The following is a 26908-nucleotide window of genomic DNA, read 5'->3' on the forward strand; positions in this document are numbered from 1 at the left end:
TGGCTGTGTCAGTGTGTGTGTATGTGGCTGTGTCAGTGTGTCACTGTGTCAGTGTGTGTGTGTGGCTGTGTCAGTGTGTCACTGTGTCAGTGTGTGTGTGTGGCTGTGTCAGTGTGTGTGTGGCTGTGTCAGTGTGTCTGTGGCTGTGTCAGTGTGTGTGTATGTGGCTGTGTCAGTGTGTCAGCGGGGGTGTGTGGCTGTGTCAGTGTGTGTGTGGCTGTGTCAGTGTGTGTGTGTGTGGCTGTGTCAGTGTGTGTGTGTGGCTGTGTCAGTGTGTGTGTGTGTGGCTGTGTCAGTGTGTCACTGTGTTAGTGTGTGTGTGTGGCTGTGTCAGTGTGTCACTGTGTCAGTGTGAGTGTGTGCCTGTGTCAGTGTGTCACTGTGTCAGTGTGTGTGTGTGTGTGTGTGTGGCTGTGTCAGTGTGTCTGTGGCTGTGTCAGTGTGTGTGTGGCTGTGTCAGTGTGTCTGTGGCTGTGTCAGTGTGTGTGTGTGGCTGTGTCAGTGTGTGTGTGGCTGTGTCAGTGTGTGTGTGGCTGTGTCAGTGTGTGTGTGTGTGGCTGTGTCAGTGTGTGTGTGTGTGTGCCTGTGTCAGTGTGTGTGTGTGCCTGTGTCAGTGTGTGTGTGTGGCTGTGTCAGTATGTGTGTGGCTGTGTCAGTGTGTGTGTGTGTGTGCCTGTGTCAGTGTGTGTGTGTGCCTGTGTCAGTGTGTGTGTGTGGCTGTGTCAGTATGTGTGTGGCTGTGTCAGTGTGTGTGTGTGTGTGGCTGTGTCAGTGTGTGTGTGGCTGTGTCAGTGTGTGTGTGGCTGTGTCAGTGTGTGTGTGTGTGTGCCTGTGTCAGTGTGTGTGTGTGGCTGTGTCAGTGTGTGGCTGTGTCTGTGTGTCACTGTGTCAGTGTGTGTGTGTGTGTGGCTGTGTCAGTGAGTGTGTGTGCGCGCCTGTGTCAGTGTGTGTGTGTGGCTGTGTCAGTGTGTCAGTGTGTGTGTGGCTGTGTCAGTGTGTCACTGTGTCAGTGTGTGTGTGTGGCTGTGTCAGTGTGTGTGTGTGTGGCTGTGTCAGTGTGTCACTGTGTCAGTGTGTGTGTGTGGCTGTGTCAGTGTGTGTGTGTGTGGCTGTGTCAGTGTGTCACTGTGTCAGTGTGAGTGTGTGCCTGTGTCAGTGTGTCACTGTGTCAGTGTGTGTGTGTGTGTGTGTGTGTGTGGCTGTGTCAGTGTGTCTGTGGCTGTGTCAGTGTGTGTGTATGTGGCTGTGTCAGTGTGTCAGCGGGGGGGGTGTGGCTGTGTCAGTGTGTGTGTGGCTGTGTCAGTGTGTGTGTGTGTGGCTGTGTCAGTGTGTGTGTGTGGCTGTGTCAGTGTGTGTGTGTGTGGCTGTGTCAGTGTGTCACTGTGTTAGTGTGTGTGTGTGGCTATGTCAGTATGTCACTGTGACAGTGTGAGTATGTGCCTGTGTCAGTGTGTCACTGTGTCAGTGTGTGTGTGTGGCTGTGTCAGTGTGTGTGTGGCTGTGTCAGTATGTGTGTGGCTGTGTCAGTGTGTGTGTGTGTGGCTGTGTCAGTGTGTGTGTGTGCCTGTGTCAGTGTGTGTGTGTGCCTGTGTCAGTGTGTCACTGTGTCAGTGTGTGTGTGGCTGTGTCAGTGTGTGTGTATGTGGCTGTGTCAGTGTGAGTGTGTGGCTGTGTCATTGTGTCACTGTGTCTGTTTGTGTGTGGCTGTGTCAGTATGTCACTGTGTTAGTGTGTGTGGCTGTGTCAGTATGTCACTGTGACAGTGTGAGTATGTGCCTGTGTCAGTGTGTCACTGTGTCAGTGTGTGTGTGTGGCTGTGTCAGTGTGTGTGTGGCTGTGTCAGTATGTGTGTGGCTGTGTCAGTGTGTGTGTGTGTGGCTGTGTCAGTATGTGTGTGTGCCTGTGTCAGTGTGTGTGTGTGCCTGTGTCAGTGTGTCACTGTGTCAGTGTGAGTGTGTGGCTGTGTCATTGTGTCACTGTGTCTGTTTGTGTGTGGCTGTGTCAGTATGTCACTGTGTTAGTGTGTGTGGCTGTGTCAGTATGTCACTGTGACAGTGTGAGTATGTGCCTGTGTCAGTGTGTCACTGTCAGTGTGTGTGTGTGGCTGTGTCAGTGTGTGTGTGGCTGTGTCAGTATGTGTGTGGCTGTGTCAGTGTGTGTGTGTGTGGCTGTGTCAGTATGTGTGTGTGCCTGTGTCAGTGTGTGTGTGTGCCTGTGTCAGTGTGTCACTGTGTCAGTGTGAGTGTGTGGCTGTGTCATTGTGTCACTGTGTCAGTGTGAGTGTGTGGCTGTGTCAGTATGTCACTGTGTCAGTGTGTGTGGCTGTGTCAGTATGTCACTGTGACAGTGTGAGTATGTGCCTGTGTCAGTGTGTCACTGTGTCAGTGTGTGTGTGTGGCTGTGTCAGTGTGTGTGTGTGTGTGGCTGTGTCAGTGTGTGTGTGTGCCTGTGTCAGTGTGTGTGTGTGCCTGTGTCAGTGTGTCACTGTGTCAGTGTGTGTGTGGCTGTGTCAGTGTGTGTGTGTGGCTGTGTCAGTGTGTCACTGTCAGTGTGTGTGTGTGGCTGTGTCAGTGTGTGCGTGTGTGTGTGGCTGTGTCAGTGTGTCACTGTGTCAGTGTGTGTGTGTGGCTGTGTCAGTGTGTGTGTGTGGCTGTGTCAGTGTGTGTGTGTGGCTGTGTCAGTGTATCAGTGTGTGTGTGTGGCTGTGGCTGTGTCTGTGTCAGTGTGTGTGTGTGGCTGTGTCAGTGTGAGTGTGTGCGGCTGTGTTAGTGTATCACTGTGTCAGTGTGTGTGTGTGGCTGTGTCAGTGTGTGTGTGTGGCTGTGTCAGTGTGTGTGTGTGGCGGTGTTAGTGTATCACTGTGTCAGTGTGTGTGTGTGGCTGTGTCAGTGTGTGTGTGTGGCTGTGTCAGTGTATCACTGTGTCATTGTGTGTGTGTGGCTGTGTCAGTGTGTGTGTGTGTGGCTGTGTCAGTGTATCACTGTGTCAGTGTGTGTGTGTGGCTGTGTCAGTGTGTGTGTGTGGCTGTGTCGGTGTATCACTGTGTCAGTGTGTGTGGCTGTGTCAGTGTGTGTGTGTGGCTGTGTCAGTGTGTGTGTGCCTGTGTCAGTGTGTGTGTGTGGCTGTGTCAGTGTGTGTGTGTGGCTGTGTCAGTGTGTCTGTGGCTGTGTCAGTGTGAGTGTGTGCCTGTGTCAGTGTGAGTGCGTGGCTGTGTCAGTGTGTGTGTGTGTGTCACTGTGTCAGTGTGTGTGTGTGGCTGTGTCAGTGTGTGTGTGTGTGTGTCACTGTGTCAGTGTGAGTGTGTGGCTGTGTCAGTGTGAGTGTGTGGCTGTATCAGTGTGTGTGTGTCACTGTGTCAGTGTGAGTGTGTGGCTGTGACAGCGTGAGTGTGTCACTGTGACAGTGTGAGTGTGTCACTATGTCAACGTGAGTGTGTCACTGTGTCAGTGTGAGTGTGTGGCTGTGACTGTGTGTGTGTGGCTGTGTCAGTGTGTGTGTGTGGCTGTGACAGTGTGTGTGTGTGGCTGTGTCAGTGTGAGTGTGTGGCTGTGACAGTTTGTGTTTGTGGCTGTGACAGTGTGAGTGTGTGGCTGTGTCAGTATGGGTGTATGGCTGTGTCAGTGTGTCACTGTGTCAGTGTGTGTGTGTGGCTCTATCAGTGTGTGTGTGGCTGTGTCAGTGTGTGTGTGTGGCTGTGTCAGTGTGTGTGTATGTGGCTGTGTCAGTGTGTGTGTGTGTGGCTGTGTCAGTGTGAGTGTGTGGCTGTGTCACTGTGTCAGTGTGTGTGTGTGGCTGTGTCAGTATGTGTGTGGCTGTGTCAGTGTGTGTGTATGTGGCTGTGTCAGTGTGTGTGTGTGGCTGTGTCAGTGTGTCACTGTGTCTGTTTGTGTGTGGCTGTGTCAGTATGTCACTGTGTCAGTGTGTGTGGCTGTGTCAGTATGTCACTGTGACAGTGTGAGTATGTGCCTGTGTCAGTGTGTCACTGTGTCAGTGTGTGTGTGTGGCTGTGTCAGTGTGTGTGTGGCTGTGTCAGTATGTGTGTGGCTGTGTCAGTGTGTGTGTGTGTGTGGCTGTGTCAGTGTGTGTGTGTGCCTGTGTCAGTGTGTGTGTGTGCCTGTGTCAGTGTGGCACTGTGTCAGTGTGTGTGTGGCTGTGTCAGTGTGTGTGTGTGGCTGTGTCAGTGTGTCACTGTCAGTGTGTGTGTGTGGCTGTGTCAGTGTGTGTGTGTGTGTGTGGCTGTGTCAGTGTGTCACTGTGTCAGTGTGAGTGTGTGGCTGTGACAGCGTGAGTGTGTCACTGTGTCAGTGTGAGTGTGTGGCTGTGACAGCGTGAGTGTGTCACTGTGTCAGTGTGAGTGTGTGGCTGTGACAGCGTGAGTGTGTCACTGTGACAGTGTGAGTGTGTGGCTGTGACAGCGTGAGTGTGTCACTGTGTCAGTGTGAGTGTGTGGCTGTGTCAGTGTGAGTGTGTGGCTGTATCAGTGTGTGTGTGTCACTGTGTCAGTGTGAGTGTGTGGCTGTGACAGCGTGAGTGTGTCACTGTGACAGTGTGAGTGTGTCACTATGTCAACGTGAGTGTGTCACTGTGTCAGTGTGAGTGTGTGGCTGTGACTGTGTGTGTGTGGCTGTGACAGTGTGTGTGTGTGGCTGTGTCAGTGTGAGTGTGTGGCTGTGACAGTTTGTGTTTGTGGCTGTGACAGTGTGAGTGTGTGGCTGTGTCAGTATGGGTGTATGGCTGTGTCAGTGTGTCACTGTGTCAGTGTGTGTGTGTGGCTCTATCAGTGTGTGTGTGGCTGTGTCAGTGTGTGTGTGTGGCTGTGTCAGTGTGTGTGTATGTGGCTGTGTCAGTGTGTGTGTGTGTGGCTGTGTCAGTGTGAGTGTGTGGCTGTGTCAGTGTGTGTGTGGCTGTGTCAGTGTGTGTGTATGTGGCTGTGTCAGTGTGTGTGTGTGGCTGTGTCAGTGTGTCACTGTGTCTGTTTGTGTGTGGCTGTGTCAGTATGTCACTGTGTCAGTGTGTGTGGCTGTGTCAGTATGTCACTGTGACAGTGTGAGTATGTGCCTGTGTCAGTGTGTCACTGTGTCAGTGTGTGTGTGTGGCTGTGTCAGTGTGTGTGTGGCTGTGTCAGTATGTGTGTGGCTGTGTCAGTGTGTGTGTGTGTGTGGCTGTGTCAGTGTGTGTGTGTGCCTGTGTCAGTGTGTCACTGTGTCAGTGTGTGTGTGGCTGTGTCAGTGTGTGTGTGTGGCTGTGTCAGTGTGTCACTGTCAGTGTGTGTGTGTGGCTGTGTCAGTGTGTGTGTGTGTGTGTGGCTGTGTCAGTGTGTCACTGTGTCAGTGTGTGTGTGTGGCTGTGTCAGTGTGTGTGTGTGTGGCTGTGTCAGTGTGTGTGTGTGGCTGTGTCAGTGTATCACTGTGTCAGTGTGTGTGTGTGGCTGTGGCTGTGTCTGTGTCAGTGTGTGTGTGTGGCTGTGTCAGTGTGTGTGTGTGTGGCTGTGTCAGTGTGTGTGTGTGGCTGTGTCAGTGTATCACTGTGTCAGTGTGTGTGTGTGGCTGTGTCAGTGTGTGTGTGTGGCTGTGTCAGTGTATCACTGTGTCAGTGTGTGTGTGTGGCTGTGTCAGTGTGTGTGTGTGCGGCTGTGTCTGTGTCTGTGTCAGTGTGTGTGTGTGGCTGTGTCAGTGTGAGTGTGTGCGGCTGTGTTAGTGTATCACTGTGTCAGTGTGTGTGTGTGGCTGTGTCAGTGTGTGTGTGTGGCTGTGTCAGTGTGTGTGTGTGTGGCTGTGTTAGTGTATCACTGTGTCAGTGTGTGTGTGTGGCTGTGTCAGTGTGTGTGTGTGGCTGTGTCAGTGTGAGTGTGTGCGGCTGTGTTAGTGTATCACTGTGTCAGTGTGTGTGTGTGGCTGTGTCAGTGTGTGTGTGTGGCTGTGTCAGTGTATCACTGTGTCAGTGTGTGTGTGTGGCTGTGTCAGTGTGTGTGTGTGCGGCTGTGTTAGTGTATCACTGTGTCAGTGTGTGTGTGTGGCTGTGTCAGTGTGTGTGTGTGTCTGTGTCAGTGTGTGTGTGTGGCTGTGTCAGTGTGAGTGTGTGCGGCTGTGTTAGTGTATCACTGTGTCAGTGTGTGTGTGTGGCTGTGTCAGTGTGTGTGTGTGGCTGTGTCAGTGTGTGTGTGTGTGCCTGTGTTAGTGTATCACTGTGTCAGTGTGTGTGTGTGGCTGTGTCAGTGTGTGTGTGTGGCTGTGTCAGTGTATCACTGTGTCAGTGTGTGTGTGTGGCTGTGTCAGTGTGTGTGTGTGGCTGTGTCAGTGTGTGTGGCTGTGTCAGTGTGTGTGTGTGGCTGTGTCAGTGTGTCACTGTCAGTGTGTGTGTGTGGCTGTGTCAGTGTGTGTGTGTGTGTGTGTGGCTGTGTCAGTGTGTCACTGTGTCAGTGTGTGTGTGTGGCTCTATCAGTGTGTGTGTGTCACTGTGTCAGTGTGAGTGTGTGGCTGTGACAGCGTGAGTGTGTCACTGTGTCAGTGTGAGTGTGTGGCTGTGACAGCGTGAGTGTGTCACTGTGACAGTGTGAGTGTGTGGCTGTGACAGCGTGAGTGTGTCACTGTGTCAGTGTGAGTGTGTGGCTGTGACAGCGTGAGTGTGTCACTGTGACAGTGTGAGTGTGTCACTATGTCAACGTGAGTGTGTCACTGTGTCAGTGTGAGTGTGTGGCTGTGACTGTGTGTGTGTGGCTGTGACAGTGTGTGTGTGTGGCTGTGTCAGTGTGAGTGTGTGGCTGTGACAGTTTGTGTTTGTGGCTGTGACAGTGTGAGTGTGTGGCTGTGTCAGTATGGGTGTATGGCTGTGTCAGTGTGTCACTGTGTCAGTGTGTGTGTGTGGCTCTATCAGTGTGTGTGTGGCTGTGTCAGTGTGTGTGTGTGTGGCTGTGTCAGTGTGAGTGTGTGGCTGTGTCAGTGTGAGTGTGTGCGGCTGTGTTAGTGTATCACTGTGTCAGTGTGTGTGTGTGGCTGTGTCAGTGTGTGTGTGTGGCTGTGTCAGTGTGTGTGTGTGTGGCTGTGTTAGTGTATCACTGTGTCAGTGTGTGTGTGTGGCTGTGTCAGTGTGTGTGTGTGGCTGTGTCAGTGTGAGTGTGTGCGGCTGTGTTAGTGTATCACTGTGTCAGTGTGTGTGTGTGGCTGTGGCTGTGTCTGTGTCAGTGTGTGTGTGTGGCTGTGTCAGTGTGAGTGTGTGCGGCTGTGTTAGTGTATCACTGTGTCAGTGTGTGTGTGTGGCTGTGTCAGTGTGTGTGTGTGGCTGTGTCAGTGTGTGTGTGTGTGGCTGTGTTAGTGTATCACTGTGTCAGTGTGTGTGTGTGGCTGTGTCAGTGTGTGTGTGTGGCTGTGTCAGTGTGAGTGTGTGCGGCTGTGTTAGTGTATCACTGTGTCAGTGTGTGTGTGTGGCTGTGTCAGTGTGTGTGTGTGGCTGTGTCAGTGTGTGTGTGTGTGCCTGTGTTAGTGTATCACTGTGTCAGTGTGTGTGTGTGGCTGTGTCAGTGTGTGTGTGTGGCTGTGTCAGTGTATCACTGTGTCAGTGTGTGTGTGTGGCTGTGTCAGTGTGTGTGTGTGCGGCTGTGTTAGTGTATCACTGTGTCAGTGTGTGTGTGTGGCTGTGTCAGTGTGTGTGTGTGTCTGTGTCAGTGTGTGTGTGTGGCTGTGTCAGTGTGTGTGTGTGTGCCTGTGTTAGTGTATCACTGTGTCAGTGTGTGTGTGTGGCTGTGTCAGTGTGTGTGTGTGGCTGTGTCAGTGTATCACTGTGTCAGTGTGTGTGTGTGGCTGTGTCAGTGTGTGTGTGTGGCTGTGTCAGTGTGTGTGGCTGTGTCAGTGTGTGTGTGGCTGTGTCAGTGTGTGTGTGTGTGGCTGGGTCGGTGTATCACTGTGTCAGTGTGTGTGGCTGTGTCAGTGTGTGTGTGTGCCTGTGTCAGTGTGTGTGTGTGCCTGTGTCAGTGTGTGTGTGTGGCTGTGTCAGTGTGTGTGTGTGGCTGTGTCAGTGTGAGAGTGTAGCTGTGTCAGCGTGAGTGTGTGTCAGTGTGTGGCTGTGTCAGTGTGTGTGTGTGGCTGTGTCAGTGTGTGTGTGGCTGTGTCAGTGTGAGTGTGTGGCTGTGTCAGTGTGAGTGCGTGGCTGTGTCAGTGTGTGTGTGTGTCACTGTGTCAGTGTGTGTGTGGCTGTGTCAGTGTGTGTGTGTGTCACTGTGTCAGTGTGAGTGTGTGGCTGTGTCAGTGTGAGTGTGTGGCTGTATCAGTGTGTGTGTGTCACTGTGTCAGTGTGAGTGTGTGGCTGTGACAGCGTGAGTGTGTCACTGTGACAGTGTGAGTGTGTCACTATGTCAACGTGAGTGTGTCACTGTGTCAGTGTGAGTGTATAGCTGTGACTGTGTGTGTGTGGCTGTGACAGTGTGTGTGTGTGGCTGTGTCAGTGTGAGTGTGTGGCTGTGACAGTTTGTGTTTGTGGCTGTGACAGTGTGAGTGTGTGGCTGTGTCAGTGTGGGTGTGTGGCTGTGTCACTGTGACACACACGCTGACACATCCACGCACTCACACTGACACCGTGACACACTCACACTGACACAGTCACACACTCACAGTGACACAGCCAGACCCTCACGCTGACACAGACACACTCACACTGACACAGTTATATGCTCACACTGACACACTCACACTGACACAGTGACACACTCACACTGACACAGTGACACACTCACACTGACACTGTGACACACCCACACTGACACAGCCACACACTCACACTGACACAGTGACACAGCCACACACACTGACACAGCCGCATTCTCACACTGACACCGTGACGCACACACTGACACAGCCACACACTCACACTGACACAGTGACACACTCTCGCTGGCACCATGACACACACACACTGACACCGTGACACACACACTGACACAGCCGCAAACTCACACTGACACCGTGACACACTCACCCTGGCACAGTGACACACACACTGACACAGTGTCAGTGTGAGTGTGTCACTGTGTCAGTGTGTCAGTGTGTGTGTGGCTGTGTCAGTGTGTCACTGTGTCAGTGTGTGTGTGTGGCTGTGTCAGTGTGTGTGTGTGTGGCTGTGTCAGTGTGTCACTGTGTCAGTGTGTGTGTGTGGCTGTGTCAGTGTGTCACTGTGTTAGTGTGTGTGTGTGGCTGTGTCAGTGTGTCACTGTGTCAGTGTGAGTGTGTGCCTGTGTCAGTGTGTCACTGTGTCAGTGTGTGTGTGTGTGTGTGTGTGGCTGTGTCAGTGTGTCTGTGGCTGTGTCAGTGTGTGTGTATGTGGCTGTGTCAGTGTGTCAGCGGGGGTGTGTGGCTGTGTCAGTGTGTGTGTGGCTGTGTCAGTGTGTGTGTGTGTGGCTGTGTCAGTGTGTGTGTGGCTGTGTCAGTGTGTGTGTGTGTGGCTGTGTCAGTGTGTCACTGTGTTAGTGTGTGTGTGTGGCTGTGTCAGTGTGTCACTGTGTCAGTGTGTGTGTGTGGCTGTGTCAGTGTGTGTGTGTGGCTGTGTCAGTGTGTCACTGTGTTAGTGTGTGTGTGTGGCTATGTCAGTATGTCACTGTGACAGTGTGAGTATGTGCCTGTGTCAGTGTGTCACTGTGTCAGTGTGTGTGTGTGGCTGTGTCAGTGTGTGTGTGGCTGTGTCAGTATGTGTGTGGCTGTGTCAGTGTGTGTGTGTGTGGCTGTGTCAGTGTGTGTGTGTGCCTGTGTCAGTGTGTGTGTGTGCCTGTGTCAGTGTGTCACTGTGTCAGTGTGAGTGTGTGGCTGTGTCATTGTGTCACTGTGTCTGTTTGTGTGTGGCTGTGTCAGTATGTCACTGTGTTAGTGTGTGTGGCTGTGTCAGTATGTCACTGTGACAGTGTGAGTATGTGCCTGTGTCAGTGTGTCACTGTGTCAGTGTGTGTGTGTGGCTGTGTCAGTGTGTGTGTGGCTGTGTCAGTATGTGTGTGGCTGTGTCAGTGTGTGTGTGTGTGGCTGTGTCAGTGTGTGTGTGTGCCTGTGTCAATGTGTGTGTGTGCCTGTGTCAGTGTGTCACTGTGTCAGTGTGTGTGTGGCTGTGTCAGTGTGTGTGTGTGGCTGTGTCAGTGTGTCACTGTCAGTGTGTGTGTGTGGCTGTGTCAGTGTGTGCGTGTGTGTGTGGCTGTGTCAGTGTGTCACTGTGTCAGTGTGTGTGTGTGGCTGTGTCAGTGTGTGTGTGTGGCTGTGTCAGTGTATCAGTGTGTGTGTGTGGCTGTGGCTGTGTCTGTGTCAGTGTGTGTGTGTGGCTGTGTCAGTGTGAGTGTGTGCGGCTGTGTTAGTGTATCACTGTGTCAGTGTGTGTGTGTGGCTGTGTCAGTGTGTGTGTGTGGCTGTGTCAGTGTGTGTGTGTGGCTGTGTTAGTGTATCACTGTGTCAGTGTGTGTGTGTGGCTGTGTCAGTGTGTGTGTGTGGCTGTGTCAGTGTATCACTGTGTCATTGTGTGTGTGTGGCTGTGTCAGTGTGTGTGTGTGGCTGTGTCAGTGTATCACTGTGTCAGTGTGTGTGTGTGGCTGTGTCAGTGTGTGTGTGTGGCTGTGTCGGTGTATCACTGTGTCAGTGTGTGTGGCTGTGTCAGTGTGTGTGTGTGGCTGTGTCAGTGTGTGTGTGCCTGTGTCAGTGTGTGTGTGTGGCTGTGTCAGTGTGTGTGTGTGGCTGTGTCAGTGTGTCTGTGGCTGTGTCAGTGTGAGTGTGTGCCTGTGTCAGTGTGAGTGCGTGGCTGTGTCAGTGTGTGTGTGTGTGTCACTTTGTCAGTGTGTGTGTGTGGCTATGTCAGTGTGTGTGTGTGTGTGTCACTGTGTCAGTGTGAGTGTGTGGCTGTGTCAGTGTGAGTGTGTGGCTGTATCAGTGTGTGTGTGTCACTGTGTCAGTGTGAGTGTGTGGCTGTGACAGCGTGTGTGTCACTGTGACAGTGTGAGTGTGTCACTATGTCAACGTGAGTGTGTCACTGTGTCAGTGTGAGTGTGTGGCTGTGACTGTGTGTGTGTGGCTGTGACAGTGTGTGTGTGTGGCTGTGTCAGTGTGAGTGTGTGGCTGTGACAGTTTGTGTTTGTGGCTGTGACGGTGTGAGTGTGTGGCTGTGTCAGTATGGGTGTATGGCTGTGTCAGTGTGTCACTGTGTCAGTGTGTGTGTGTGGCTCTATCAGTGTGTGTGTGGCTGTGTCAGTGTGTGTGTGTGGCTGTGTCAGTGTGTGTGTATGTGGCTGTGTCAGTGTGTGTGTGTGGCTGTGTCAGTGTGAGTGTGTGGCTGTGTCACTGTGTCAGTGTGTGTGTGTGGCTGTGTCAGTGTGTGTGTGGCTGTGTCAGTGTGTGTGTATGTGGCTGTGTCAGTGTGTGTGTGTGGCTGTGTCAGTGTGTCACTGTGTCTGTTTGTGTGTGGCTGTGTCAGTATGTCACTGTGTCAGTGTGTGTGGCTGTGTCAGTATGTCACTGTGACAGTGTGAGTATGTGCCTGTGTCAGTGTGTCACTGTGTCAGTGTGTGTGTGTGGCTGTGTCAGTGTGTGTGTGGCTGTGTCAGTATGTGTGTGGCTGTGTCAGTGTGTGTGTGTGTGTGGCTGTGTCAGTGTGTGTGTGTGCCTGTGTCAGTGTGTGTGTGTGCCTGTGTCAGTGTGTCACTGTGTCAGTGTGAGTGTGTGGCTGTGTCATTGTGTCACTGTGTCTGTTTGTGTGTGGCTGTGTCAGTATGTCACTGTGTCAGTGTGTGTGGCTGTGTCAGTATGTCACTGTGACAGTGTGAGTATGTGCCTGTGTCAGTGTGTCACTGTGTCAGTGTGTGTGTGTGGCTGTGTCAGTGTGTGTGTGTGGCTGTGTCAGTATGTGTGTGGCTGTGTCAGTGTGTGTGTGTGTGTGGCTGTGTCAGTGTGTGTGTGTGCCTGTGTCAGTGTGTGTGTGTGCCTGTGTCAGTGTGTCACTGTGTCAGTGTGTGTGTGGCTGTGTCAGTGTGTGTGTGTGGCTGTGTCAGTGTGTCACTGTCAGTGTGTGTGTGTGGCTGTGTCAGTGTGTCACTGTGTCAGTGTGTGTGTGTGGCTGTGTCAGTGTGTGTGTGTGTGGCTGTGTCAGTGTGTGTGTGTGGCTGTGTCAGTGTATCACTGTGTCAGTGTGTGTGTGTGGCTGTGGCTGTGTCTGTGTCAGTGTGTGTGTGTGGCTGTGTCAGTGTGAGTGTGTGCGGCTGTGTTAGTGTATCACTGTGTCAGTGTGTGTGTGTGGCTGTGTCAGTGTGTGTGTGTGGCTGTGTCAGTGTGTGTGTGTGTGGCTGTGTTAGTGTATCACTGTGTCAGTGTGTGTGTGTGGCTGTGTCAGTGTGTGTGTGTGGCTGTGTCAGTGTGAGTGTGTGCGGCTGTGTTAGTGTATCACTGTGTCAGTGTGTGTGTGTGGCTGTGTCAGTGTGTGTGTGTGGCTGTGTCAGTGTGTGTGTGTGTGCCTGTGTTAGTGTATCACTGTGTCAGTGTGTGTGTGTGGCTGTGTCAGTGTGTGTGTGTGGCTGTGTCAGTGTATCACTGTGTCAGTGTGTGTGTGTGGCTGTGTCAGTGTGTGTGTGTGCGGCTGTGTTAGTGTATCACTGTGTCAGTGTGTGTGTGTGGCTGTGTCAGTGTGTGTGTGTGTCTGTGTCAGTGTGTGTGTGTGGCTGTGTCAGTGTGAGTGTGTGCGGCTGTGTTAGTGTATCACTGTGTCAGTGTGTGTGTGTGGCTGTGTCAGTGTGTGTGTGTGGCTGTGTCAGTGTGTGTGTGTGTGCCTGTGTTAGTGTATCACTGTGTCAGTGTGTGTGTGTGGCTGTGTCAGTGTGTGTGTGTGGCTGTGTCAGTGTATCACTGTGTCAGTGTGTGTGTGTGGCTGTGTCAGTGTGTGTGTGTGGCTGTGTCAGTGTGTGTGTGGCTGTGTCAGTGTGTGTGTGGCTGTGTCAGTGTGTGTGTGTGTGGCTGTGTCGGTGTATCACTGTGTCAGTGTGTGTGGCTGTGTCAGTGTGTGTGTGTGGCTGTGTCAGTGTGTGTGTGCCTGTGTCAGTGTGTGTGTGTGGCTGTGTCAGTGTGTGTATGTGGCTGTATCAGTGTGAGAGTGTAGCTGTGTCAGCGTGAGTGTGTGTCAGTGTATGGCTGTGTCAGTGTGTGTGTGTGGCTGTGTCAGTGTGTGTGTGGCTGTGTCAGTGTGAGTGTGTGGCTGTGTCAGTGTGAGTGCGTGGCTGTGTCAGTGTGTGTGTGTGTCACTGTGTCAGTGTGTGTGTGGCTGTGTCAGTGTGTGTGTGTGTCACTGTGTCAGTGTGAGTGTGTGGCTGTGTCAGTGTGAGTGTGTGGCTGTATCAGTGTGTGTGTGTCACTGTGTCAGTGTGAGTGTGTGGCTGTGACAGCGTGAGTGTGTCACTGTGACAGTGTGAGTGTGTCACTATGTCAACGTGAGTGTGTCACTGTGTCAGTGTGAGTGTGTGGCTGTGACTGTGTGTGTGTGGCTGTGACAGTGTGTGTGTGTGGCTGTGTCAGTGTGAGTGTGTGGCTGTGACAGTGTGAGTGTGTGGCTGTGTCAGTGTGGGTGTGTGGCTGTGTCACTGTGACACACACGCTGACACATCCACGCACTCACACTGACACCGTGACACACTCACACTGACACAGTCACACACTCACAGTGACACAGCCAGACCCTCACGCTGACACAGACACACTCACACTGACACAGTTATATGCTCACACTGACACACTCACACTGACACAGTGACACACTCACACTGACACAGTGACACACTCACACTGACACTGTGACACACCCACACTGACACAGCCACACACTCACACTGACACAGTGACACAGCCACACACACTGACACAGCCGCATTCTCACACTGACACCGTGACGCACACACTGACACAGCCACACACTCACACTGACACAGTGACACACTCTCGCTGGCACCATGACACACACACACTGACACCGTGACACACACACTGACACAGCCGCAGACTCACACTGACACCGTGACACACTCACCCTGGCACAGTGACACACACACTGACACAGTGTCAGTGTGAGTGTGTCACTGTGTCAGTGTGAGTGTGTCACTGTGTCAGTTTGAGTGTAACACTATGTCAGTGTGTGTGTCACGGTGTCAGTGAGAGTGCGTGGCTGTGTCAGTGTGGGTGTGTGGCTGTGTCAGTGTGGGTGTGTGGCTGTGTCACTGTGACACACACACTGGCACAGCCACACACTCACACTGACACAGCCACGCACTCACACTGATACCGTGACACACTGACACCGTGACACACTCACACTGACAAAGTCACGCACTCAGTTACACAGCCAGACAATCACGCTGACACAGACACACATACTGACACAGTTACACGCTCACACTGACACAGTTACACGCTCCCACTGACACAGCCACACACTCACACTGACACACTGACACAACTACACACTCACACTGACACACTGACACAGCCGCACTCTCACACTGACACCGTGATACACTCACACTGACACCGTGACACACACACTGACACCGTGACACACACACTGACATAGCCGCACTCTCTCACTGACACCGTGACACACACACTGGCACAGTGACACACACACTGACACAGTGTCAGTGTGTGTGTCACTGTGTCAGTCTGACTGTATCACTATGTCAGTGTGAGTGTGTGGCTGTGTCAGTGTGAGTATGTCATGGCATCAGTGTGTGTGGCTGTGTCAGTGAGTGTGTCAGTGTCAGTGTGAGTGCGTGGCTATGTCAGTGTGTGTGTGGCTGTGTCAGTGTGTGTGTGTGGCTGTGTCAGTGTGAGTGTGTGGTTATGTCAGTGTGTGTGTGTGGCTGTGTCAGTGTGTGTGTGTGGCTGTGTCAGTGTGTGTGTGTGGCTACGTCAGTGTGTGTGTGGCTGTGTCAGTGTGTGTGTGTGGCTGTGTCAGTGTGGGTGTGTGGCTGTGTCACTGTGACACACACACTGGCACAGCCACACACTCACACTGACACAGCCACGCACTCACACTGATACCGTGACACACTGACACCGTGACACACTCACACTGACAAAGTCACGCACTCAGTTACACAGCCAGACAATCACGCTGACACAGACACACACACTGACACAGTTACACGCTCACACTGACACAGTTACACGCTCCCACTGACACAGCCACACACTCACACTGACACAACTACACACTCACACTGACACACTGACACAGCCGCACTCTCACACTGACACCGTGATACACTCACACTGACACCGTGACACACACACTGACACCGTGACACACACACTGACATAGCCGCACTCTCTCACTGACACCGTGACACATACACTGGCACAGTGACACACACACTGACACAGTGTCAGTGTGTGTGTCACTGTGTCAGTCTGACTGTATCACTATGTCAGTGTGAGTGTGTGGCTGTGTCAGTGTGAGTATGTCATGGCATCAGTGTGTGTGGCTGTGTCAGTGAGTGTGTCAGTGTCAGTGTGAGTGTGTGGTTATGTCAGTGTGTGTGTGTGGCTGTGTCAGTGTGTGTGTGTGGCTGTGTCAGTGTGTGTGTGTGGCTGTGTCAGTGTGAGTGCGTGGCTGTGTCAGTGTGTGTGTGTGGCTGTGTCAGTGTGAGTGTGTGGTTATGTCAGTGTGTGTGTGTGGCTGTGTCAGTGTGTGTGTGTGGCTGTGTCAGTGTGTGTGTGTGGTTATGTCAGTGTGTGTGTGTGGCTGTGTCAGTGTGTGTGTGTGGCTGTGTCAGTGTGTGTGTGTGGCTACGTCAGTGTGTGTCACTGTGTCAGTGTGTGTGTGTGGCTGTGTCAGTGTGAGTGTGTGGCTGTGTCAGTGTGTGTGTGTGCCTATGTCAGTGTGTGTATGTGGCTGTGTCAGGGTGAGTGTGTGGCTGTGTGTGTGTGTGGCTGTGTCAGTGTGAGTGCGTGGCTGTGTCAGTGTGTGTGCGTGGCTGTGTCAGTGTGAGTGCGTGGCTGTGTCAGTGTGAGTGTGTGGCTGTGTCAGTGTGAGTGTGTGGCTGTGTCAGTGTGTGTGTGTGGCTGTGTCAGTGTGAGTGTGTGGCTGTGTCAGTGTGTGTGTGTGGTTGTGTCAGTGTGTGTGTGTGGCTATGTCAGTGTGTGTGTGGCTGTGTCAGTGTGAGTGTGTGGCTGTGTCAGTGTGTGTGTGGCTGTGTCAGTGTGAGCGTGTGGCTGTGTCAGTGTGTGTGTGTGGTTGTGTCAGTGTGTGTGTGTGGCTGTGTCAGTGTGAGTGTGTGGCTGTGTCAGTGTGTGTGTGTGGCTGTGTCAGTGTGAGTGTGTGGCTGTGTCAGTGTGAGCGTGTGGCTGTGTCAGTGTGAGTGTGTGGCTGTGTCAGTGTGAGTGTGTGGCTGTGTCAGTGTGTGTGTGTGGCTGTGTCAGTGTGTGTGTGGCTGTGTCAGTGTGAGTGTGTGGCTATGTCAGTGTGTGTGTGGCTGTGTCAGTGTGAGTGTGTGGCTGTGTCAGTGTGTGTGTGTGGCTGTGTCAGTGTGTGTGTGTGGCTGTGTCAGTGTGTGTGTGTGGCTGTGTCAGTGTGAGCGTGTGGCTGTGTCAGTGTGTGTGTCACGGTGTCAGTGTGTGGCTGTGTCAGTGCGCGTGTGGCTGTGTCAGTGTGTGTGTGTGTGTGGCTGTGTCAGTGTGAGTGCGTGGCTGTGTCACTGTGACACACTCACAGTGACACAGCCATGCACTCACACTGACACAGCCACACACTGAAAGTGGCACAGCCAGATACTCTCACTGACACAGACGCACTCACACTGACACAGTTAAACGCTCACACTGGCACAGTGACACACTCTCACTGACACAGCCACACACACTGACACAGCCAAACAAACTGACTGTGAGAGTGTCACTGTGTCAGTCTGAGTGTATCACTATGTCAATGTGAGTGTTGTCACTGTGTCAGTGTGAGTGTGTCATGGCATCAGTGTGTGTGTGGCTGTGTCAGTGTGAGTGTGTCACTGTGTCATTGTGAGTGAGTGACTGTGTCAGTGTGAGTATGTCACTGTGTTAGTGTGAGCGTGTCACTATCAGTGTGAGTGTGTCACTGTGCTGAAAATGTGTTGCTGGAACAACGCAGCAGGTCAGGCAGCATCCAGGGAACAGGGGAATCGACGTTTCGGGCATAAGCCCTTCCTTAGGAATCAGTGAATGTGTCACTGTGTCAGTGTGAGTGTGGCTGTGTCAGTGTGAGTGTGTCAGTGTGAGGGTGTGGCTGTGTCAGTGAGAGTGTGTGGCTGTGTCACCGTGACACACACTCACACTGAGACAGCCACACACTCTCACTGACACAGCCACATGTGTGTGAATATATGAGTAAGTGTGTGTGTGTGTGTGTGTGTGTGAATATATGAGTACCTGTGTGTGTGTGAGAGTATATGAGTTCCTATGTGTGTGTGTGAGTATATGAGTACCTGTGTGTGTGTGAGTATATGAGTACCTGTGTGTGTGTGAGTATATGAGTACCTGTGTGTGTGTGTGAGTATATGAGTACCTGTGTGTGTGTGAGTATATGAGTACCTGTGTGTGTGTGTGAGTATATGAGTACCAGTGTGTGTGTGTGAGTATATGAGTACCTGTGTGTGTGTGAGTATATGAGTACCTGTGTGTGTGTGTGAGTATATGAGTACCTGTGTGTGTGTGAATATATGAGTACCTGTGTGTGTGTATGTGTGTGTGTGAATATGTGTGTGTGAGTATATGTGTACCTGTGTGTGTGTGAGTATATGAGTACCTGTGTGTGTGTGAGTATATGAGTTCCTATGTGTGTGTTGAATATATGAGTACCTGTGTGTGTGTGAATATGTGTGTGAGTATATGAGTACCTGTGTGTGTGTGCGTGCGTGTGTGTGAGTATATGAGTGTGTGTGTGTGAGAGAGTATAGGAGTACCTGTGTGTGTTTATATGGGTACCTGTGTGTGAGAATGTGTGTGTGTATATATATGAGTACCTGTGTGTGTGAGTATATGAGTACCTGTGTGTGTGTGTGTGTGTGTGTTAATATATGAGTACCTGTGTGTGTATATATATGAGTACCTGTGTGTGTGAGTATATGAGTACCTGTGTGTGCGTGTGTGTGTGAGTACATGAGTACCTGTGTGTGTGTGTGAGTATATGAGTACCTGTGTGTGTGAGTATATGAGTACCTGTGTGAGTATATGAGTACCTGTGTGTGTGTGAATGTCTGTGTGTGAGTATGTGAGTGTGTGTGTGTGAGTATATGAGTGTGTGTGTGTGTGAGTATATGAGTGTGTGTGTGTGAGAGAGTATATGAGTGAGTGTGTGTGTGAGTATATGAGTGTGTGTGTGTGAGTGTATGAGTGTGTGTGTGAGTATGAGTGTGTGTGTGTGTGAGTATATGAGTGTGTGTGTGTGTGTGAGTATATGAGTGTGTGTGAGTATATGAGTACCTGTGTGTGTGTGTGTGTGTGTGTGAGAGTATATGAGTACCTGTGTGTGTGTGTGTGAGAGTATATGAGTACAAGTGTGTGTGTGTGAGAGAGTATATGAGTACCTGTGTGTGTGTGAGAGTATATGAATACCTGTGTGTGTGTGAGTATATGAATACCTGTGTGTGTGTGAGTATATGAATACCTGTGTGTGTGTGTGTGTATATATATATATATATATGAGTACCTGTGTGTGTGAGTATATGTGTACCTCTGTGTGTGTGTGAGTATATGAGTACCTGTGTGTGTGAGTATATGAGTACCTGTGTGTGTGAGAATGTGTGTGTGTGTATATGAGTACCTGTGTGTGAGAATGTGTGTGTGTGTACATGAGTACCTGTGTGTGAGAATGTGTGTGGGTGTGTACATGAGTACCTGTGTGTGAATGTGTGTACACGAGTACCTGTGTGTGTGTGTGAGTATATGAGTACCTGTGTGTGTGTGTGAGTATATAAGTACCTGTGTGTGTGTGTGAGTATATGTGTACCAATGTGTGTGTGTGAGTATATGTGTACCTGTGTGTGTGAGAGTATATGAGTACCTTTGTGTGTGAATGTGAGTGTATATATATGAGTACCTGTGTGTGTGTGAAAGTGTGTGCGAGTGAGTATATGAGTACCTGTGTGTGTGTGAAAGTGTGTGCGAGTGAGTATATGAGTACCTGTGTGTATATGAGTGCCTGTGTGTGTGTGTGTGCATAGGAGTGCCTGTGTGTGTGAATGTGTGTGTGTTTGAATATATGAGTACCTGTGTGTGTGAGTATGAGTACCAGTGTGTGTGTGTGAGAGAGTATTTGAGTACCTGTGTGTGTGTGTGAGTATATGAGTACCTGTGTGTGTGTGTGAGTATATGAGTACCTGTGTGTGTGTGTGAGTATATGAGTACCTGTGTGTGTGTGTGTGAATATATGAGTACCTGTGTGTGTGTGAATATGTGTGTGAGTATATGAGTACCTGTGTGTGTGTGCGTGCGTGTGTGTGAGTATATGAGTGTGTGTGTGTGAGAGAGTATAGGAGTACCTGTGTGTGTTTATATGGGTACCTGTGTGTGTGAGAATGTGTGTGTGTATATATATGAGTACCTGTGTGTGTGAGTATATGAGTACCTGTGTGTGTGTGTGTGTGTGTGTGTTAATATATGAGTACCTGTGTGTGTATATATATGAGTACCTGTGTGTGCGTGTGTGTGTGAGTACATGAGTACCTGTGTGTGTGTGTGAGTATATGAGTACCTGTGTGTGTGAGTATATGAGTACCTGTGTGAGTATATGAGTACCTGTGTGTGTGTGAATGTCTGTGTGTGAGTATGTGAGTGTGTGTGTGTGAGTATATGAGTGTGTGTGTGTGAGTATATGAGTGTGTGTGTGTGAGAGAGTATATGAGTGAGTGTGTGTGTGAGTATATGAGTGTGTGTGTGTGAGTGTATGAGTGTGTGTGTGAGTATGAGTGTGTGTGTGTATGAGTGTGTGTGTGTGTGAGTATATGAGTGTGTGTGTGTGTGTGAGTATATGAGTGAGTGTGTGTGTGAGTATATGAGTGTGTGTGTGTGAGTGTATGAGTGTGTGTGTGAGTATGAGAGTGTGTGTGTGTGAGTATGAGTGTGTGTGTGAGTATGAGTGTGTGTGTGTGTGAGTATATGAGTGTGTGTGTGTGTGTGAGTATATGAGTGTGTGTGAGTATATGAGTACCTGTGTGTGTGTGTGTGTGTGAGAGTATATGAGTACCTGTGTGTGTGAGAGTATATGAGTACCTGTGTGTGTGTGTGTGAGAGTATATGAGTACCTGTGTGTGTGTGAGAGTATATGAATACCTGTGTGTGTGTGAGTATATGAATACCTGTGTGTGTGTGAGTATATGAATACCTGTGTGTGTGTGTATATATATATATATATGAGTACCTGTGTGTGTGAGTATATGTGTACCTCTGTGTGTGTGTGAGTATATGAGTACCTGTGTGTGTGAGTATATGAATACCTGTGTGTGTGTGTATATATATATATATATGAGTACCTGTGTGTGTGAGTATATGTGTACCTCTGTGTGTGTGTGAGTATATGAGTACCTGTGTGTGTGAGTATATGAGTACCTGTGTGTGTGAGAATGTGTGTGTGTGTATATGAGTACCTGTGTGTGAGAATGTGTGTGGGTGTGTACATGAGTACCTGTGTGTGAATGTGTGTACACGAGTACCTGTGTGTGTGTGTGAGTATATGAGTACCTGTGTGTGTGTGTGAGTATATAAGTACCTGTGTGTGTGTGTGGGTATATGTGTACCAATGTGTGTGTGTGAGTATATGTGTACCTGTGTGTGTGAGAGTATATGAGTACCTTTGTGTGTGAATGTGAGTGTATATATATGAGTACCTGTGTGTGTGTAAAAGTGTGTGCGAGTGAGTATATGAGTACCTGTGTGTGTGTGAAAGTGTGTGCGAGTGAGTATATGAGTACCTGTGCGTATATGAGTGCCTGTGTGTGTGTGTGTGTGCATAGGAGTGCCTGTGTGTGTGAATTACATAGAACATAGAACATAGAAGAATACAGCGCAGTACAGGCCCTTGGGCCCTCGATGTTGCGCCGATCCAAGCCCACCTAAACTACACTAACCCACTATCCTCCATATACCTATCCAATGCCCTCTTAAATGCCCATAAAGAGGGAGAGTCCACCACTGTTACTGGCAGGGCATTCCATGAACTAACGACTCGCTGAGTGAAGAACCTACCCCTAACATCAGTCCTATATCTACCCCCCCTTAATTTAAAGCTATGCCCCCTTGTAATACCAGACTCAATACGCGGGAAAAGGTTCATACTGTCGACCCTATCTAACCCCCTAATCATCTTGTACACCTCAATCAAGTCACCCCTAAACCTTCTTTTCTCTAGTGAATGTGTGTGTGTTTGAATATATGAGTACCTGTGTGTGTGAGTATGAGTACCAGTGTGTGTGTGTGTGTGTATGAGTGCCTGTGTGTGTGTGCGCATATATGAGTACCTGTGTGTGTGTGTGTGAGTACCTGTGTGTGTGTGTGAATGTGTGCGAGTGATATATGAGTACCTGTGTGTGTGTGTGAATGTGTGCGAGTGATATACGAGTACCTATGTGTGTGTGAATGTGTGTGTGTGTAAATGTGTGTGTGTGTATGAGTACCTGTGTGTGTTTGTGTGTGTATATATGGGTACCTGTGTGTGTGTGAATGAGTGTGTGTGTGTATATGATTACCTGTGTGTGTGTGTGTATGTGTATGGGTAAGTGTGTGTGTGTGTATGTGTATGGGTACCTGTGTGTGTGAGAATGTGTGTGTGTGTGTATATGAGTACCAGTGTGTGTGAGTATATGAGTACCTGTGTGTGTGGGAGTATATGAGTACCTGTGTGTGTGAATGTGTGTGTGTGTGAGTATATGAGTACCTATGTGTGTGTGTGTGAATATATGAGTACCTGTGTGTGTGAGTATGAGTACCTGTGTGTGTGAGTATGAGTACCTGTGTGTGTGTGTATGAGTACCTGTGTGTGTGTGCGCATATATGAGTACGTGTGTGTGTATGAGTACCTGTGTGTGTGTGTATGTATATGAGTACCTGTGTGTGAATGTGTGTGTTTGTGTGTGTGTACATGAGTACCTCTATGTGTGTGAGAATGTGTGTGTGTATATGAGTACCTGTGTGTGTATGTGTGTATATGAGTACCTGTGTGTGCGTGAATGTGTGTGTGTGTATATATGAATACGTGTGTGTGTGTGAATGTGTGTGTATAAAGGAGTACGTGTGTGTGTGAATGTGTGTGTATATATGAGTAAGTGTGTGTATGAATGTTTGTGTGTGTGTATACATGAGTACCTGTGTGTTTGAATGTGTTTGTGTGTGTATATGAGTACCTGTATGTGTGTTATATGAGTACCTGTGTGTGTGTGTATATGAGTACCTGTGTGTGTGTGTGTGTGTGTATATATGAGTACCTGTGTGTGAGAATGTGTGTATGTGTATATGAGTATGTGTGTGTGTATGAGTACCTGTGTGTGTGTGTGTACATGAGTACCTGTGTGTGAGAATGTGTGTGTGTACATGAGTACCTGTGTGTGAATGTGTGTACATGAGTACCTGTGTGTGTGTGAGTATATGAGTACCTGTGTGTGTGTGTGAGCATATGTGTACCTGTGTGTGTGTGAGTATATGAGTGCCTGTGTGTATTTGAGTGCCTGTGTGTGTGTATATAGGAGTGCCTGTGTGTGTGAATGTGTGTGTGTGAGTATATGAGTACCTATGTGTGTGTGTGTGTGTGTGAATATATGAGTACCTGTGTGTGTGAGTATGTGTGTGTGAGTATATGAGTACCCGTGTGTGTGAATATAAGAGTACCTGTGTGTGTGAGTATGAGTACCAGTGTGTGTGAGTATATGAGTACGTGTGTGTGTGTGAGTATATGAGTACCTGTGTGTGTGAATGTGTGTGTGAGAGAGTATATGAGTACGTGTGTGTGTGTGTGAATATATGAGTACCTGTGTGTGTGTGAATATGTGTTTGAATATAAGAGTGCCTGTGTGTGTGAATACGTGTGTGTGAATATATGAGTACCTGTGTGTGTGAGTATGAGTACCTGTGTGTGTGTGTGCGCATATATGAGTACGTGTGTGTGTGTGTGTATATATATGAGTACCTGTGTGTGAATGTGTGTGTGTACATGAGTATCTGTGTGTGTGTGTGTGTGTATATGAGTACCTGTGTGTGTGAGAATGTGTGTGTGTGTATATGAGTACCTGTGTGTGTGTGTGTGTGTGTATATGAGTACCTGTGTGTGCGTGAATGTGTGTGTGTGTGTGTGTATATATGAGTACGTGTGTGTGTGAATGTTTGTGTGTGTGTGTGTGTACATGAGTACCTGTGTGTTTGAATGTGTTTGTGTGTGTGTATATGAGTACCTGTGTGTGTGTGTATATGAGTACCTGTGTGTGTGTGTGTGTATATGAGTATCTGTATGTGTGAATGTGTGTGTATATGAGTACCTGTGTATGTGTGAATGTGTGTGTGAATGTGTATATGAGTACCTATGTGTGAATGTGTGTGTGTGTGTACATGAGTACCTCTATGTGTGTGAGAATGTGTGTTTGTATATGAGTACCTGTGTGTGTGTGTGTGTGTGTATATGAGTACCTCTGTGTGCGTGAATGTGTGTGTGTATATATATGAGTACGTGTGTGTGTGTGAATGTGTGTGTATATATGAGTAAGTGTGTTTTTGAATATGTGTGTATATATGAGTAAGTGTGTGTGTGAATGTTTGTGTGTGTGTGTGTGTATGAGTACCTGTGTGTTTGAATGTGTTTGTGTTTGTATATGAGTACCTGTGTGTGTGTGTGTGTGTATATATGAATACCTGTGTGTGTATATGAGTACCTGTGTGTGTAAATATGAGTACCTGTGTGTGTGTGTGTGTGTATATGAGTACCTGTGTGTGAGAATGTGTGTGTGTGTGTGTATATGAGTATGTGTGTGTGTGTGTGCATATGAGTACCTGTGTGTGTGTATATGAGTACCTGTGTGTGAGAATGTGTGTGTGTGTGTACATGAGTACCTGTGTGTGAATGTGTGTACATGAGTACCTGTGTGTGTGTGTGAATGTGTGTACATGAGTACCTGTGTGTGTGTGTGAATGTGTGTGTGAGTATATGTGTACCTGTGTGTGTGTGTGAGTATATACGTACGTGTGTGTGTGTGTGAGTATATGTGTACCTGTGTGTGTGTGTGAGAGAGAGTATATGAGTACCTTTGTGTGTGAATGTGAGTGTATATATATATATGAGTACCTGTGTGTGTGTGAAAGTGTGTACGAGTGAGTATATGAGTACCTGTGTGTGTGTGAGTATATGAGTGCCTGTGTGTATATGAGTGCCTGTGTGTGTGTGTGTATAGGAGTGCCTGTGTGTGTGAATGTGTGTGTGTGTGTGAGTATATGAGTACCGGTGTGTGTGAATACGTGTGTGTGAATATATGAGTACCTGTGTGTGTGTGTGTGTATGAGTACGTGTGTGTGTGTGTGTGTGTGTGTGTGTGTGTGTGTGTGTGTATGAGTACGTGTGTGTGTGTGTGTATATGAGTATCTGTGTGTGTGTGTGTGTGTGTATATATGAGTACCTGTGTGTGTGTGTGTGTGTATATGAGTACCTGTGTGTGTGTGAATGTGTGTGTGTATATGGATACCTGTGTGTGTTTGTGTGTGTTTATATGGGTACCTGTGTGTGTGTGAATGAGTGTGTGTGTGTATATGATTACCTGTGTGTGTGTGTGTGTGTATGGGTATGTGTGTGTGTATATGGGTACCTGTGTGTGTGTATATGGGTACCTGTGTGTGTGAGAATAATGTGTGTGTGTGTATATATATATGAGTACCTGTGTGTGTGTATTATATATATATATATATATATATATATATATATGTACCAGTGTGTGTGAGTATATGAGAACCAGTGTGTGTGAGTATATGAGTACCTGTGTGTGTGTGTGTGAGTATATGAGTACCTGTGTGTGTGTGAGTATATGAGTACCTATGTGTGTGTGTGTGTGAATATATGAGTACCTGTGTGTGTGTGTGTGTGTGTGTGTATGAGTACCTGTGTGTGTGTGTGTGTGTGTATGAGTACCTGTGTGTGTGTGTATGTATATCAGTACCTGTGTGTGAATGTGTATATGAGTACCTGTGTGTGATTGTGTGTGTTTGTGTGTGTGTGTATGAGTACCTGTGTGTGTGAGAATGTGTGTGTGGGCTAATGCCCGAAACGTCGATTCTCCTGTTCCTTGGATGCTGCCTGACCTGCTGCGCTTTTCCAGCAACACATTTCCAGCTCTGATCTCCAGCATCTGCAGACCTCACTTTCTCCTGTGAGAATGTGTGTATGTGTATATGAGTATGTGTGTGTGTGTGTGTATATGAGTACCTGTGTGTGCGTGAATGTGTGTGTGCATGTATATGAGTACGTGTGTGTGTGTGTGAATGTGTATGTATATATGAGTAAGTGTGTGTGTGAATGTTTGTGTATATATGAGTAAGTGTGTGTGTGAATGTTTGTGTGTGTGTGTGTACGAGTACCTGTGTGTATATGAGTACCTGTGTGTGTGTGTATGAGTACGTGTGTGTGTGTGTGTATATATGAGTACCTGTGTGTGTGTGTGTATATATGAGTACCTGTGTGTGTGTGTGTATGAGTACGTGTGTGTGTGTGTGTGTGTGTGTGTATATGAGTACCGGTGTGTGTGTGTGTATATATGAGTACCTGTGTGTGTGTGTGTATGAGTACGTGTGTGTGTGTGTGTGTGTGTATATGAGTACCTGTGTGTGTGTGTGTATATATGAGTACCTGTGTGTGTGTGTGTATATATGAGTACCTGTGTGTGTGTGTGTGTATATATGAGTACCTGTGTGTGTGTGTGTATGAGTACGTGTGTGTGTGTGTGTGTGTGTGTATATGAGTACCTGTGTGTGTGTGTGTATATATGAGTACCTGTGTGTGTGTGTATATATGAGTACGTGTGTGTGTGTGTATATGAGTACGTGTGTGTGTGTGTGTGTATGAGTACCTGTGTGTGAATGTGTATATGAGTACCTGTGTGTGATTGTGTGTGTTTGTGTGTGTGTACATGAGTACCTGTGTGTATGTGTGTGTGTGTATGAGTACCTGTGTGTGTGTGTGTGTGTGTGTGTATGAGTACCTGTGTGTGTGAGAATGTGTGTGTGTATATGAGTATCTGTGTGTGTGTGTGTATATGAGTACCTGTGTGTGTGTGTGTGTGTGTATATGAGTACCTGTGTGTGTGTGTGTGTATATGAGTACCTGTGTGTGCGTGAATGTGTGTGTGTGTGTATATGAGTACGTGTGTGAATGTGTATGTATATATGAGTAAGTGTGTTTGTGAATGTGTGTGTATATATGAGTAAGTGTGTGTGTGAATGTTTGTGTGTGTGTGTATGAGTACCTGTGTGTTTGAATGTGTTTGTGTGTGTATATGAGTACCTGTGTGTGTGTGTGTATGAGTACGTGTGTGTGTGTGTGTATATGAGTATCTGTGTGTGTGTGTGTGTATATATGAGTACCTGTGTGTGTGTGTGTGTATATGAGTACCTGTGTGTGCGTGAATGTGTGTGTGTGTGTATATGAGTACGTGTGTGAATGTGTATGTATATATGAGTAAGTGTGTTTGTGAATGTGTGTGTATATATGAGTAAGTGTGTGTGTGTGAATGTTTGTGTGTGTGTGTATGAGTACCTGTGTGTTTGAATGTGTTTGTGTGTGTATATGAGTACCTGTGTGTGTGTGTGTATGAGTACGTGTGTGTGTGTGTATATGAGTATCTGTGTGTGTGTGTGTGTGTGTGTATGAGTACCTGTGTGTGTGTGTGTATGTATATGAGTACCTGTGTGTGTGTGTATGTATATGA

General features: G+C 48.8%; 1 protein-coding gene across 4 annotated transcripts in view; it reads left to right on the top strand.

The window, feature by feature from the left end:
* Window positions 1-26908, top strand: part of LOC122550377 (disintegrin and metalloproteinase domain-containing protein 12-like) — a 483861-nt gene that overhangs the window by 297198 nt on the left and 159755 nt on the right. The gene's annotated exons all lie outside the window — the stretch shown is intronic.

The sequence above is a fragment of the Chiloscyllium plagiosum genome, unplaced genomic scaffold, assembly GCF_037043375.1.
Source record: "Chiloscyllium plagiosum isolate Xiang-an unplaced genomic scaffold, Cpla_swu_hap1 HiC_scaffold_1, whole genome shotgun sequence".
NCBI classification, from domain to species: Eukaryota; Metazoa; Chordata; class Chondrichthyes; order Orectolobiformes; family Hemiscylliidae; genus Chiloscyllium; species Chiloscyllium plagiosum.